This window comes from Nelusetta ayraudi, unplaced genomic scaffold (genome assembly GCF_046127955.1).
Source record: "Nelusetta ayraudi isolate G7.1 ecotype Tasmania unplaced genomic scaffold, CSIRO-AGI_Nayr_v1 ptg000135l, whole genome shotgun sequence".
Classification (NCBI taxonomy): Eukaryota; Metazoa; Chordata; class Actinopteri; order Tetraodontiformes; family Monacanthidae; genus Nelusetta; species Nelusetta ayraudi.
Genome location: NW_027466185.1, coordinates 9,158,188 through 9,175,042, shown reverse-complemented (window position 1 = coordinate 9,175,042; position 16,855 = coordinate 9,158,188). Strand labels below are relative to the sequence as shown.

Sequence of the window (16,855 nt, the reverse complement as noted above, 5' to 3'; positions counted from 1 at the left end):
GAAGGAGAGTGATCTTCCTGTGAGCACTGATCTGGAAACGGAGGGACGGGGGGGACGCAGAGCCGAGTGAGTGCAGTGCAGACTGGCTGGAGAATCTCACTGGGGTTCTGATTTGGTTGATAAGAGGCTGATAAAAACCACTGGCGGCCCCCAACGGCCCGCCATAAATCTTTCATCATTACGCCCGCGCCCCCTTTTCATCCCTCAGCCGGCCACTGGTGGAACCAGAGCCACTGATGTATTTTTTAAAAAACAACACCATTGGGCGAAGGTGCTTCCTATTCATTACCAGGCGAGGCCACGGATATGAGCGGAATGAGGAATGGGAAGGATTTCTTTTGTTTGCAATGTGTGTGAAATATGGTGTTGTTGGGTAAAAAAGGAAACAGGAAACAGTCACGGAGAAGCAGAAATCCTTGACTTTGACATGACAAGCGAGCGTTAACGTGGCTCAAGGACCTGCCGAGCGACAACGCCGCTCCGCGCCTCCATTGTGCTTTCACCTGTTCCATTCTTTGAAAATAACCTTCTTCATTTTCACCTCCCCGACAGTCACCTCTATCACTGCCTCCCTCCCCCCTGCTCCTTCTCTTCCTCCACCCCCGCGCACCTATCTCTCCGTTGCCTCCTCGTCTGCTCTCCCCCGACACGACAATAAATCACAGGGATTGAGGGTCTTGTTTGCATTGGGGGGGTAATTATATGTACCGTATGTAAGCTCTCAGGCCATGATGAATTAGCTACCCTAAATAGGCCACTCCTAACTGACACAGATGGTGGCACCCGGCAACAAGCCGCCACAGACTTGCGGCAACACGCTCGAAAAAGGTAAATAGGCGGCGAGGAGGACGGGAAAATAAATTGGGGAGGTGGGGACGATGGGAGGGGGAGGGGCGGATACAGTTTGCCCGGGCCTGTTCTCTTCAATGTAGATATTGTACAATGTGCATGCACAGAGCGATCTGCAATGACTGGGCATTTATTTTTAGCCTGAACTGTTCCATATGATTCCAAATTAACTTGACCAGTGTTGTTCTAACACTGATAAACCCTGTCGATGAAATTAAATCAGAAAAGTCCATCCTTCGAACTGCTTTGGCTTGCGCCCCTCTTCAGAGACTGTATGCAGGTCCTGGTGGAACTCGGCTGCTTGTGATGTCACAAAGGGCACTGATGCATCACGGACAAGGCCCCCGAGCCTGCAGCAAAAGCCCCAGCCAGGTGTTAAACAGAATTGTTTTTGGGAAGATTCCAAGCATGATGAGGATACAGCAAAGCAAAGCATGAGTTTTAGCAGGAAGCTAACACACAGGCTGCAAACAGAGGGCTAAATATGCTGTTCTGTAGCTCTAGTGAGGTTTTTGGGGATAATGAATCAGTCACGGCTTTTCATTTGCAGTTTAGAACAAAGTATCAAGAAAGATTTGCTACGGGACCTTCAACTGAACTCTGCTGAGGAAAATAAAAGCACAGTGCTGCGTCTTATTCTCCTGTTGATGGAAAAACGGCACCCAGTGGAGATAAAAGGGATACTGGAGATTCATCCATGTATATTTTTATTTGTCAAAAACAATGACTCACAGCTGCTTCTAACCCGGCCCCCTTCTTCTTCGGTGGTTCTGCGCTTTAATTTGAAAATATAGCCTGGAGATCTCAGCGGTGTAGTTGTGTTGCAAGGTCAGATCACGTTTTATTTATCCCCACACTTGGGAAATTTAGTGTTGGCAAATTAAAGTAATGAAACACCCTGAGGATTGTGAATCAGCACCCTGTACTGATAACTTATATTTGAGACACAAGGGTAAAGTTTAATATTTTCTCTGAAAATTAGTTGGCTATGTGCATTAAAGAGCATTTCTAAATACATCTCAAAGTAAATGCTCCCTCGTTGTGTAACACTGCTGTTTAGCGAGAACCAAATGTTGCTGCTGACATTTAGGATAATCAACCAGCAACAACTGCGCGCGCCCATCCATGCGAAAGAGAGGAAAAACGGCCCCGAGGTGTTGCACTCATAAATCTCAAAACTATGTATTAAAGCCGGATTCATATTAAGAACACATTTGGGATGAGCCAGAACCACTTTTGTTTAGAGCTGCGCCATTAAAATGACATCTTCCGGATGCTTCGCTTCGCGAGCAGCGTCGTTCTATAAATGGCCCTTGTCTTGGAGGTGTTTGGAAGTTTTAATGACAACCAACACGGAAAATATTTCCCTTTTTTGTGAGACTTTGGTAAATTAGAATTCCGGGCCTCTCGGTGGGGCATTTTGTTTTGTTTGTTGTTGTTCTTATTTAATTTTTTTTTAGACATTCATCGACTTGCCGCCAAGTTAAAAAAAAAAAAAAAAAAAAAAAAAGAAGCTCTCCCTCTAATGGGATTTGAACAAAGACAGAAGTGGGTTGAGGCGGAGCGTCTTGCCTGGCCGTGTCCACTCCGTGCCAGCCATTGTCGCAACCCTGACTGGAAAAAGAAAAAACAAAACAAAAAAAGTGCCGTCCGGTGTGTTCCAAACAGCGAGACGGAGCCCTCTATCGTTTCACGTCAGCCAGGTGGCACTGGTGGCGGCGCCGATGGCGAGGAGGAGGAGGAGGAGAAGAAGGAGGAGGAGGAGGAGGGAATAATGCGGCTGGACTGAGGAATGTAAAATGAGGTAGAGGTGGAGGGGGGCTGAAAGTGAGTGCAGGGAATGAGGCGAGTAGAGAAAATACATTTATCTTCTGCTATATGAATAAGCTCCCCCACCACCACCACCGCCCCGCCACCTCTTCATCCATGCATAATGTTTTTCTTCATCGCTGGCAAAGGTGTCGGCAAAGAAGCGGCGGGAGGATGAGATACGGGGGAGGCGGAGGAGAGAAAGAAAGGAGGGAAAGAGAGGACGGACGTGGAAGGAAACCAGTGTGCCTGGACATGGAGATGTACCTCAGTGCAGCAGATCATGGTCATCATGGTCCCCACAGTGGCAGGATGTCTCCTCCCACTGGGTGCTACACACCTGCACACAAGCATACAAGCATTAAAGGTGTAGTTCATCCAAGACTGACATTTTGCACATTTAATACTCCAAAAAGCTCAAGCGGCATTTTTTTCCACACGGGAGTTTCACAGACCGAAAGAATGTGATCCGGCAGATAGTTGCAGTAGTTTGCCTCAGAAGTGGAAATTGCGCGCTGTAGGGTGCTAGCTTGACTAAACGCGCACGGATTCGGCAAACATGCACTACAACGACTACGCACTCCTCTTCATCCTTCTCAAAATGTTCTTACTTTTCACACCCTGAGCTACAAAGCAGCTATTTAGCCAGGAGTTAGCATACACAGCGACATGAATAAATATAGATTTTCTTTAATATTACCTTAATATGAATCATTTAAAACCACAAATATAAAGTAAATTGTATAGTCAGATCGTAATAAGTGGCTGTGCCAGTGTAAGAAACCCTAAACCTAATATCACTTCAAAGTGAAATATCCCTTTAAACTATGATTAGAGATCTGTGCAGGCACATAACCCAACATTAGGGCCAGGATGAGACTGCGGGAGTGTGTGCGTGTGTGTTGCCAGTGTTGCCCTCACGTTAAGTACAGTCGTGTTACATCTGTTCTGTCCCACCATCAGGATGGGAGCCCCCCCCTCACCCCCACCCCCGCCTCCCTCCTCTCCCTCCTTTGCCCCTCACTGTCTCACCTCGTCCTCGCCTACCTCAACCCCCTCCTCCCCTATCTCACTTCCTCCTTGTCTCACTGGCACAGGCCTCGTTTCTCGGCGGAGGTGTGTGCAGTTACAGCTGGTGTGTGTCACGCTTGGCTGCTTGGCGACGGCCGCAGTGTCCGAGAGAGCAGCTGCGGACGCCTACGCGCGCTCGCACACACGCTCACACACACACACACGCACGCACGCACGCACGCACACACACACACACACACACACACATGCATGCACGCAGACACACAAAAACCTCAACAGGAAAATCTTCTCTTTGCCCCGCTATTCATGCCCTCATCACCAAATAGCCTTTGTACCATAAAAGGTTGTAATTCGTGATAATTCATGAATGAATGTGTGCCCGAGTTCCCATTTCATGCATGAATTCATGGTAATTTATGAATGTATTCATTAAAATTCATGGCAGTTCATGCTTGATTTCAGGTATTTTGACAGTGCATTGCATTTTGTATGAAGAGCATGCAGCGACTGCCACAGTCCTAAGACTAAAGGAAAATAACAAGACCAGACCATCATTTAATTGCAACCGATCATAACAAAGTTGATAATGAATAATCAAAAATAATACCACAATGGCAACAAAACGGATTTTATCTAACTTTGTAAGAGCTATTATGTTTTTCTGAACAAGATGCATCAGTTAGATCAACTAACTCAAGCTGTTATTCCTAATTTAATAAAGTAAAGTGATAGCAAGTGCTATACGAATAAGTAAAGTGGAATAATATTGTTTAGAAAAGTTTGTGTTTCTTTGGTCCTCACTGTGTATCCAACACCGACCAGACCAGGGGAACAGGATGACGCAGAAAAGCAGCCTGAGCTGACGGCCTTTAAAGAGTAGAGCCAGGTGATTGGGGGGATGTGAGGTGAAGCGATGTGTGGGAGGCGGTTCATGTGCTGTTGTTTCACCCCGGAGTGCGATCCAAGCACGCTGGAATAGCTTTCACCGTGATGACCAATGGCACATTTCCATTTCCATCAGGCCGGAAAATGCCACGGGACCAAAGGTTTAAAACCTCGGCTCTACAGTCGGCGGATTAAAGGCTGAACCGCCAGTTGTAACAAAACGGCTCCAATCACAAGGCGTCTGTAAACAAATCAATCAGTCTTGGGTACAATTTCTTTTTCACCACCTTTTCTTTTTAACTCTCTAACTTTGGGCGAGCTTAGATAGATAGATAGATAGATAGATAGATAGATAGGATAGATAGATAGATAGGATAGATAGATAGATAGATAGATAGATAGATAGATAGATAGATCATGGAGTGATTAAATCACATAAGTCCAAAACTCCAAAACTCACTTTTAACACAGATGATAATGAAATATACATGAGATTGAATCTGATAGCAGTGATTGCCAGTCAGCGTAATGAAGAGTAAAACGCTCATTGTGAGGCTGAGATACACACACACACACACACACACATGTCAAAGAAAAATCAACGGGAAATTTATTTATTTATTTTTTTGCTCACACAGTTCTGCAATAGTTAGCATGAATAACTAACCCTTCAGCAGGTCTTGTCGATGACTGTTTGGTGTTAATCACAACTGTGTCTCAGATGTTTCAAGCCCCTTTATCCAGGCAATTAAAGCCTCTGCGTCATGTACACCAGTGGGTTCTAATGTGCCAGATGTTTGGTCTGTTCTTAAATTGTTGGCCAATTTAAAAAACAACAAAAAACCCAATCTAATCATTTCCCCTCAGTATATTGCATTAAATGGCTGCAAGATCAATCGTTTTACAACCGACCAGCATCTGCTTGTGCGGATCGCGGCTCTATTCCCTATAAATTCTAGGCTGGGTAAAAAAAAAAAGGGAGTAACAAAAATAAAAAGGGGCCACAGAGGAGCAACTCCAGCCGAGAGGTTTCATCAAAGGGAGCGCAACATCATGCATGCTGCGCGTCTGAGTCTGATCAAAACAAGAGATCTCTAAATCTTAAATGAGTCTGCTCTTAATCTGTGTTGTGCTCAGTCTTTGACCCCTCGCAGCAGAAGGCTTGCAGTGAAGCTTGCAAGAGCCCAGAGTAGTTTTCCTTTGAGAGGTGGATTTACCTTCGGAACAGAGCAGAGGGAGGTCGTTTGAATGGGCTTCTCTGACATTTTCTGGGTTCTTTCTTTCTCCCTTCCTTTGACAGGAAATTTATCTGATGAACCGTTTTTCATATCCTGATGTGTCAGGTGATCTTTCTTATTTTCTTCTTGGATAAATCAATGGGATTTATTTCCCATTCGCATTTGGGAAGCATCCCGTCGTAAGGTTTGAATAAGGGCAGCCTTGGAAGGTGAGTGGACAAACCTGTATATCACTTTCTTTTCAGCCCAATCAGGTCAAGTCAGGTGATCCTGGCATGTCACCCTGCACTTCATGTTTCACGTTCATGCTCACGTTCATCAGAGCTTCAGAGCCTTCATGGATCACCGAACCTAGAGAAGATACAAGACAGTGGAAGCAAAACAAAGACACTCATTCTTTTCTTTTCTATCATTGCTGCATCTATAGAGGTCACTGATGGGTCCAGTCAAATTCTGATTAAAAAGGGAAAAGCTTTCCAAGATCAGTACGGAGAAATTCAGACTCTTAAGTTACCCCAAGTAACCCCAGATGCATCTGTGTTGTGTCTGGGTGTGGTGCAGTTCTGGAAATTCAGAACATCACGACTTCTGTTTCTGGTCACTGCTGGAGAACGGCACAGCAAGTAATGTGGTGATCGGCTGCCAGGCACAGAAAATAGTTAACACATTCTAAAGCATTTATTTTTATTACATTTATTTACAAAAAAAAAGAACAGCTCTAAGGGTTCATCACTATTCACTGCTACGCAAATAATGGCGTCGCACGGCACTTTCAGCAAAGACGGGAAGCAGCCGAAAACAAGTTTAATTCTACTTCATTTATATTGTATTATATCTGGCAATCTTGAGTACATTCTTTGTTTACCATGGGACTCGCTGGTCTCAAATCTCCGGCAATCTGGCACCTGGTAGAAGTTACCAGATGGACGCAGCGCTCATCAATAACTACAAAACTACTTCTCTGAGTTAATGTTTGAGTTTTACGCAGTCATAAATGTTCAAATACTGGGAGAAATGATGAAATTTGCTATTCATCAATGAACACAAAAAAAAAGGTGAAATCCAGAAGGAAAAACAAAATCAACGACCCAAACCCTTCCAGTGGTTCCATCTTCACTTTCCAACTCTTCAACTGGCCTCGGCTTCGCTCACCAGTTCCCTCCATGCAAGCCTGGGCCGCGAGATAAGACACGCGCCTATGTAACATCATACCATTATGTTTCGCAGAGGCCACTTTTGCCGCCGTTTGTGAGGAATGAGATTCAGTTTGCCTTGACAAGATGTGCGGCATGTTAATTACCACCAGGTCTTTCAGAAGATGCAAATAATTTGGCAGCAAATGGTGACACTTAATCCGCCTCCCGGTGGCTGTATTACAGCAGGCTTAGAGCGTTTACAGTCCTCCTCCAGTGTGCAGCCAATTTAAGATCATTATTTAGAAGAGCAACACGTCCGCAGCGTCCGTGTCCGGTCGTAAACAATGGCAAAATAAGCCTGTTCTTCATTGCTCCGCAGTTATTCTGCATGCTGCAGGCTAACTGCAATGAACACGGATTAAAAAAGGGTAAAAATAAAAATTTAAAGTTTTCTTTCACGATTCAGAACATTGACTTCAGAACTGATCCCCCCCCCTTCTTAAGAATAAAAAATTTTCCTGCTGCTCAAAGTGTCAGCCAGGTTTTTCCACCTCCAACCTCCATCCAAGCAGGTTTTGGCCAGGTGTAAAATTCAAGATAAGGTTGTTTTTGTCTTCTAATTCTAAATTTGGTCCTGAAAAAAATATAATCAGACTATCTGAGCGGCTCCTGTGATGCAGAATCTAGGAACCCTGAAAAGCTGATGCTGATGATCTCACAACAAAATCCTCTTTCCACTTGCCACCACGCGGTCCGTCCACTGCAGCTGAAGGATGTAGCTCAGTCAATGTGAAACGTGAACCGCAGTCCTTGCTCTGTTAGCGCCAGTCAATACGCTGTTTCCTCCTACAAGCAACAAAATAGCAAGCAACGGATTTCTTTCCAAACAGAAAAAAGATAATGATGAAGAAGAGTAGATTCTTGTTGTAAAGTCAGCACCCTCCAACAAGACAACAAGAAACTAACAGAATCCTCAACTAGAAATATATATTTTGTTTTACTTTTAAAGAAAAACCCAAGGTAAGGAAGATTATTTTGGACATTTTTTTTGCTCCTGAAAATAAATTGTAAAAATAAAACTTATCTTCATTGTGTAAGCAAAATGAAAGTGCTACTTCCTGTTTCAATGTTTCCTGCACGCCGTCCTTACCTCTCGCCTCGGCTCCCCAGGGTGTTCCAGGTGATTGAAGTCATCTCTGCAGAGCGGCTCTCTCATTCCTTTTCCTGCGAGTTTCAAGGAAAAACAACACTGATATGAGCCCAAAATATTTCTCCTCTGGGTTCTTTCTCTCTCTCATTTTCATCTCAGCTGTTTCCGGCAGCAAAAAAAACAAAAAACTCATGGCTCTGGTACTGTACTGAAAAACCTGTGATCGTCAGCCGCGGGGAGCAAATTGACTCGTCAGTGGACGACGTCAATGTCTGCTGGATCTATTTTTAAAGCCCCTTCTCCCTGTTTTAACTCTTTCTGCCTCACTTTGTTTTCCTAACAAGCGCCTTTTTCCGCCCGGTCCTCCACTTCCTGGTGTCCAAAGCCTCCACTCTCATTCCCGAACGTGCTCTTTGCCTCTCTATTAGCGCCTTCCCTTTGCTTTCTCCCCTCTCTTTATCCGCTTTTCCTCTTTCCCCGGCTGTGGGGTGATGTATGGTCCCTGTCAGCTGCGGAATCAATGGGATGCCAGTTGTTTTAATTTAGCCTGGGAGCCCGGCGGATCCAGATCCTCGGCGTCACGGAAGAGCGATGGCAGTGGCCTTTCTTCCCTCTGTTTGTGCTCGCCATCGCCGAATTGATCAACACTCCGCTCCCGCTGGACAGAGCTCTGCGGAGGCCTGCAGCCGTCGGAGAGGCTTCAGAGACTAAGAGCCTGCCTGCAGGTGGTTAACACGCTCCGGATTGCTATCGCAGCCAATCAATGAGGCACGGTGCGGTCTGAGAGGCCACCAATAAGGTTTTTTTTTGTCCTGTGTCATGCAATGTCTTGTGTCGTGTTATGCACTGATTCATGTGATTGTCCTGTGTTTGTATGTAATGTTTTTATGATTTTTATATTTATGTAAAGTGTCTATGAGCCTATTCCAGCTGTCATGAGGCTAAGGCAGGGTATACCCTGGAAAAGTTGCCACTTCACTTCACGACTACACACCTACGGATAATTTAGAATTCCTGATTCACCTCACCACTTTGGACTGCAGGAGGAAGCAAGTACCCACAGAGAACCCACGCAGACACAGGGAGAACCTGCAAACATCCATTTCTATGTTATAGTTTCTATTTAGGTGATTCTACTGTAACATGGACTCTTTAAAATAATAACAATAACAGTGGATTGGATTTATATCGTGCTTTTCTACCAGGAACTCAAAGCTTTTCACACTGAGACCATTGGTCATTCACACTGGTGGTGGTAAACTACGGGTGTAGCCAGAGCTGCCCTCAGGCAGCTAGTTGGCTACCAATCTGTGTTAAACGGCCCCTCCGACCACCACCAAACATTCACTCACATTCATACGAGGCGATGTGCGCATAGAAACTGGAAAAAAGTCCACTTAGAGCAACTTCAGTGAGGGCTGGCTCAGTCTGCCTTCATCTCACAGTATGTTCAGAGCGTCTATCCTCAAACATGACGGGCGTTTGGCCACTCGGTGATGAAATTATTTAAAGGGACGGATAAACAATTAATAAAGGGTGGGAAGGTAAAAAGATTTGAAGAGCTTCATTTGAGCAATGATCTGGGGCCCATCATCCACATTCCTGCTGACAGCTCCTCCTCTCCTTCTGTCTCATATCATTTTGCCACTTTTTGTCATCTCCCCCTCCATCGCCACCCATCATTAATACAAATCATCTCTGCCGAAATTCCCTGACGGCGGGCTGGCGGCGAAAGCCGTCATGCGGGGAGCCCACGTCGGAGGCCAAAGTAATTAAAGCCGCTGCTTTGAAACAAAAGGCTGATTCAGGCGAAGGGAGCGCTCGGGAGAAAATGAAGGGAACGTGCACGGAAACAAGGCGAAAGGCAATCAGTGAGGTGGGTTCCACCACAATGGCTCTGTTGATGAGAAATATGCCATACACATGGATCACGTATTATTGGTTTTTAAGTGATGCATGTATGACATTTGAAGGCCTTTTTTCCCAGAGAGATGTAACTGAGGAACTCGTTTAATATAGATTGTGGTGATTATTATACCATTAAGTTATTATTAGGGACTGTTTTTTAACCTTGTGCAGCAGCTGAATAGCTGTGATTTTGAATCACTCTCAGAGAGACTGAAGCCTCTGGCTAGATGAGGATTTACTGCTGGAAAATAACAAAACAACTGACAAGGCCACTGACATCACGAGTGTTCATTTCTGAATTCCCATATCTGTTCCATAGAAAGTATGTGAAACATTTTCTAATTAAATATATTTGTTTGTCATGTATGTGATTAGTTATGTTTATGGAATTAGTAGTTAGTTACTCGGCATTTACTAAACTAAACATTTTTTCCCGTGTAAATTCAGACTGCATCATATCTTTCTTATCATGTCATCACAAGCTGTGTTTCCATTACTCCTAGAATTACGCAAAACCTAAATATCGCAAAAAAAAAAAAGAAAAATGGTAATAGAAACACCTAAACTTCGAAAAACCTCTCAAATATTGTTAAAAGATTTTGACGCTCTCATGAGGTGGTTTTTCAGACGTATCGTCATAGAGGTATATTGCAAAAGTGTCATGGAAACACTTTTTTTGCATTTACACGTCAGCGGATGTGACGTACGGGGTCACATGACCAGCTCACTTCAAGTGAAAATGGCGCGTTATGTTTGGACGGAGGAGGAGAAGGAATATTATTTAGAATAAATTAAAGAGAAAAATATAACAACCATTCTTGACAGCAAACAAACGTAAACAAACAAAAGCAAACGTAATTCTCGTAACATCTCGTCCCGCGAGATGTTACTAGAATTACAGTTTAAGAGCTTCACACCATTCAGTGGAAACACCTGCAAATCGCAATTGGAAATGTCCCTTTTATTTTGCGAAAAACTGTAATGAAAGCCCAGCTATAGACATGTTGATATTTGGATGACAAGTTGCCTCTGTTCAGCAATCACCTATAAGTTGAAACCTGTAGGGGCAATATTTGACATGCTATGCTTAGAATCAGCGCAAAGTGTGTTATTCATACAAAAAATAAATAAATAAAAACCCCAAAAAACAAGGAACTGATTAATAGGGAAATATTCACACACATTTGGTGTCATGCCATCCGTCGCCAGTGGGGGGCATCAGTGGCCCCTTCGCAAAATTTGCAAAAGCATCCACTAAAAGAAACTCAAGAAAAAGACGACGCTTGAGGTGACTTCCAAAATAAAACGTCACTAGATATTTTTCACAAGTCAGCCTTTCACCCAGAGCAAATAATCAAGTTGATCTGAACATGTTCTGTTTAAAACAGATCGGAGGGAAGGCAGGCAGATGACGGCGAGAGAAGGTGGCAGGTGCCATCGGCTGGAAATTAACATGGTGGAACGTCACACAGTGGAAAGAGGAAAAAAAAAGGGAGGGGCCAGCGTTGCTGAATTGATGGTTCTTGGATGAGGGGCTTCGAGGGTATGTCGGCAGGGTGTCAGGGAGCACCTGCGTCGGTCTCCGATCTGCCGCACACTCCATTTAACATTACTGCACCGTGAATTTGTCAAAGGGAACGAGGCAGAAGAAGTGTTAACTGTTATTTCCGGCTGTCAGTTCAGATCTGTGTCACGCAATACCTCGTAGGGCTCCCCCGTCTATGACAGGAATAGCAGGGTGTAGGTGGCACATTAAAAGAGACGGATCCCGCCTTATTGTGAAAGGGGAGCCTGCTGACAGCTGTCATATGTGACTGAACGTTTCATGATATTGTGCTGGTTGACATTCGGACAATTTATCAAGCCATGACAATGAAGTCATCACACAAGACTAAGTCATGTCGGTCTGAGAGAATTTGCTCCATTAAGTAAATGTTGACTGGAAATAAGTATTTATTTTTTGTTTTGTTGAAATACTACACAAACATGATATTTAGATCAAAATGAGCCGCAACCACAATTTTCTGGTTTGCTTTTTAGATTGTTAAAAAATTCCCCCCATCAATTTTAATAAACTGGGTAAATAACCAATTCCAACCAAACTAATTAAATGCAATCCAATACATAAACTGTAATTGGACTAATGAACTATAATCAACGAGAGCACATTTTGAATTACAGAGGGTTGAAAGATGACAAGAGGTCTATTACCCTAATATTGTATGACAATAAGCAACATTTTTTTCCAAAAGCATTGCTTTAATTCCAATCACTGTTGGATTGTCTCATTATTTACTGATATAAAAGGTCAGATCATGAGATGGAGGGCAGGATATGAAGACATCTAACAAATTGTCGTTATGTCGATGTTTTGCATAGTTTGAAATGAATTAAAACCTCATTGAAGACAGATCTGAGGCTGAGTGAGATCATCTACAAATGGACTTGGATCAGTCAGCTGGTTTCCTGCATTTCAAGTCTGCCATCTGCACTGAGTTCCTGCGCCACTCGCTTGTGTCGGACAGACCTTCGCGGATTGGATCTCCGCGCATCAGAAGAATCACACGACGGCAGTCAAGAATTCCGCTACTGCTTCGGCATTCAAGCTATTTATCTGTTTAGCAGCTGCTATTTGGAAGGCACAACAATTGACGTGTTAATGGGCCCACACATTCTCTGTCAGGCTGAGAATGATTTGAATGACAGCTTTTCAGAGTGGATCATGGAAAATTCAGTCTCAAAGTCTCCGAAATTCGACTGTCTTGCGACCACACTGTTTCTTCTTCTGATGTTTTCACTTTTCACACAGATTGTCACAGAGACTGACAGACATTTTTTTTTTTTTTTTTAAGAATTCTGAATCGGTCATCAGACGAGAGCTCTGACATTTTCCTGTAAAGTGGTTTGACTCGCCCACTGTGATAAGTAGTGTAATCTCCTCCTCAGTTATATCAGTGATGTCAAGCAGTCAAGCTTCTTGTCTTGTTCCTGTCTGCCTGAATGAAATCCTGCCAGCTGACGAGGCTATTGCGAACAAAAAAAATGCATGTCCTCATTCTCCTCTGGGGAGTAGAAAATTTTTCATCCTCATAAATCAAATGTAGCCTGTCCATTAAGGCTGAACCAGTAAAGTCTTTCTTCCAGTAAAATCCTCTTTGGCCTGTTGTGATGTAAAATGCCCACAGGCTACTGTCTGAATCAATCACCAAAAACGGTAATGAATAAATAAATAAATAAATGAATAGATAGATAGATAAAATACTATCTAATAATAATGTACCAAATTTTCAAGACTTGTCTTGAAGGGTTTGACGGCAGATCCAAAGATTCAAATGGGGTGAAACATCTGAGGGGACACAACACTGAAACAGGCTTTATATAAGAAAAGTTGAGTTTAGATGTGATTTTGTTTGAAGAACAAACCTCACTGATGTCAACCTCATGTATTCAAGAACACAGTTCCAAAAGGGATAGTTCACCCAATATTCATTTTTTTTCTAATCCAGGTAACCATTGTACAGTTTCTTAGACAGAGAAAATTCCACCAAGTAGAAAACAAAATGATTGAAATTTCACCCATTCACTGCTGAATGTTATATTGATGGAGAATACAAATAGAAATCCACATAGAAGCTCACTGGGCCCGAGACAGGTGTCATTTAAGTGTGCAAAAGGTGGGGCAGTCCAACTTGACTTGAAGCTGTGACATTAGCACAATGTTTTCTTTTTCAAAAAAAAATCCACTGTAGCTGCCACTGTAGCACAAGATTAGCAGAGAACACTTTTTTCAACCTTTGTATTATTTTATCACCGTATTTGTCCATCTGGCAAAATTGTAAGATAAACAATGTATATAAAAAGTGGAGCCAGAGCCCAAATACACAAAGTGAGGAGTAATAAATGGGTGAACGATCTCTTGAAGGTATGAGTTTCCTCTTGTCCCTTTACCCTGAAGGATAAGCAGACACACGTCCCTACTTTAAATGCTCAAGTAGGCCAGACCACTTAGCTTAGTGATACAGAAGATGCCGGAAAAGAATCATCCTGAGCAAAGCGCAAGTGAGGCAGCGTTCCTCTGACTGTTAGCTGAACTTGAAAGAGATGTCACATAATAAAAACCAAACGACGAGTTGACAGACGACAACGCTGACATGTTGCGAAGCATCAAGCTGTAAACAAAGCAACAATGGGTATTCGCAGATTGAGAACACAAATGCTCCACTTTAACATCCCGTGACAGATAAACAGTATCTGGAGTTTCAAAAAACAAACAAAAGAAAAAAACTCACTTTGAAGGAATGCCTTAGGCAGTAGCTCTATTTTGGGTGGGTCAATACAAGATTATCTTTACCCACAAAAAAAAGACCCATAAACCAAAGTAGAATAAACTCAAGGATAAACTGACAAAAACCAACACTTTTCCTTGTCACAGCAAAACACTGCCTATACAACCGTCTTCGTAAAGTTGACGAGAGTGTCGAACCGGGCTGGTTGGACTCGGTTGTTTGTGCCGGTGCAATCGATTCGACTCTTCTATTTTAAATGAATACATTACCAGGTTTGGAAACATTACCAGTCCAGTTACATTGTCTCGACATTGTTGCAGCTGAACGCTACACCGGGAGAAACGTCCTGCTAAATGTCACAAACAGGGCAACTTTCCTCCTCCACATAGTAACAGTTGTTGGCTAGTGTGGGACTGGACAGCCAACGTTTAAGAGAAGGGCCTTAGTGAAGGGAGGCTTCTTTTGACTGGTTTCTGACATTTTATTTTGAATAGATGACAAATTATAAAACATTCATAGCAAGTCAACAGGTTATATTTCCTTGTTATCTGACTTTTGCATAGGTCTGCCTACGCAATATGCATTGGCAGGCCACTAGCTACTGTGTTCAGCTCTGGCCCATTACTGATAATGTAAAAATTTAAAATGTGCCATTAAGTCTGATATGTTTTTAAAAGTCTCTGCCAAGATGTGGCCGTGTTGCTCAATCATGACATTTTGAGACACAAAAGTTAAAAGTTAAAAAAGCAATAAAAGGAAACTTTGTGGGACGTCGTTTTCACATCTGAGTTGATGGACAGTGACAGGACCTACACTGATGGTCCACAGTGTGTCAAAGGTCACAAAAAAGAGAAAAATACACACAAAACAGCTTTGACAAGCTGTCACAACAATGAAATTGAGAGAGAAAAAGAGAATAACAAGAAGAAACTCAGGAAGGAGCTCTGACATAAACACTGTTTTTTTCTGTGTGATGGCCGTTGCCCAGTATCCACTCTGCCGTTACTGTGGAGACATGGCATCTCGCAGGTACACGCTCATGCGGCCATGCATAAGAAAGAGAGGTCATAGCGAGTGGAGAGGAAAAGAAATGAGAAGGCAGATGAGACGCAGCGGGACGGCCTGACATTTTGGGGTTTGAGTTTCCGCTGCAGTGCGGCCATGTCACTTCATTGGGTCGGACACATCTGTCAAAGTCAGACCGAGTTTCGCAGTGGTGAACGATAAAAGAATTATCACTTCACTGCAGCGGTCCTCATGTCAGGCACCCTGAGCTGTGGAACTACCATCTCCCATCCTCCTCCTCCTCTTCCCCCTCACACAAACACAGCAAGACCCCCCCCCATCCCCTTCTACTGTAATGTGCAACCGGGCGTATGAAACGGGAAGTCTGCAAAGATCACCAGCGCTGCCGAGCGCTTTGTTTCCCTTCTGCTGTATTTAGTGGAGGGAGTTCCCTGATGGAACTAACAAAGGGCATTTTAAACAAAAAAAAGCTCCCAAAGAGCCACAAGTGCTTGAGGATGGAAACATCGTCGCCTGAGGGGCAGAAGAAGCAGAGGAGGATGGAGAAGCAGTGGGTGTGAGACAGCGGTGGTCAGACGCACACAGAAAAGCGCGGGCGCGCAACAGCACGCGCACGCTCTTCAAGCCCGCCGGCTGCTCAGAAATGTCAAGAAATGCATCACGCTGGCAGTCTCTGAGTCGGAAACGGGAAAGAGTTCAGTGTGAAACCGTGCCCCCCCTTCAACTTCCCCAATGCTGCGAGATGGACCTCGACATGACGCCGCATCCAGAGCACAGTGGCCGGCCCCAAAACAGTCATGAAAAACAGGTCCGGCGGGACGCCAAGGCTCTCGTCCAGCGGGTTAGCTGCACTAGCCACTCGCGTCCCGCCTCTCGGCCATCATTCCGTTTAGTTGCTTTAAAGGCCATGCACTCCATTTGGACGGGATTAAAGGCCTCACTCCACAGACACAGTGGCGAATCGGTGCGCATTGCGCCTGCTGCTCTGCCCGGCGGCGAGAAATGTGTTTGTGTGCCGCCGAGCCAGAGAGTGAGCCGCGGTCTTTCTGTAGAGGGGAGGGAGCGGAGAGGGAGAGACAAGGGGCGAGGAAATCTCACCGTGGTGGTGGTGCAAAGCAGAGCATGAACTGTTGCTGAGGTCTGGCTGGTGTATATCACAGGAAACTCTAAAAAGGTATTTGCTAAAATTTTGAAGGAAGCTAGCCTGACATACTGGACCGTTTAAGACACCTAAACTACACTTAACGAAAACGACTTAAAATATCTTTCTGCAACCTGTTGAGGAGTAATAAAGTGAGGTCACATTCACACTTGCAAAGAAAAGTGGCTTTTTGCCAAAAGCAGTATATAACCCATGAATGCTGAACCGTGACGTACGTCCCCATTCTCCGCTGTCCCGGGAAAGGATGTAGAATCTAATTTCAATCAAAGAAACCTGCGGCAGCCTCAAATGATTCAAGAGAGAGAGAGAGAGAGACGCGATGTCGGGAGCAGACAGTACAGCAGCATCTGGAGGTGAGGACCTAGTGCCTCGTA

At 44.1% G+C, this 16,855-nt stretch overlaps 1 long non-coding RNA gene across 2 annotated transcripts; it reads right to left on the bottom strand.

Moving 5' to 3' along the window:
- Positions 1–1,144: 1,144 nt before the first annotated feature.
- Positions 1,145–6,615, bottom strand: LOC142877110 (uncharacterized). 2 transcript variants are annotated; one of them, XR_012923785.1, is made up of 4 exons: positions 6,037–6,615; positions 3,691–3,855; positions 2,926–2,998; positions 1,145–2,670 (listed from the first exon to the last, which is right to left on the bottom strand). It is a non-coding gene; the product is annotated as an uncharacterized LOC142877110 (long non-coding RNA). The 2 variants fall into 2 exon arrangements; XR_012923784.1 differs by having other exon boundaries at positions 1,145–2,998.
- Between the last annotated feature and the right edge of the window lie 10,240 nt (positions 6,616–16,855).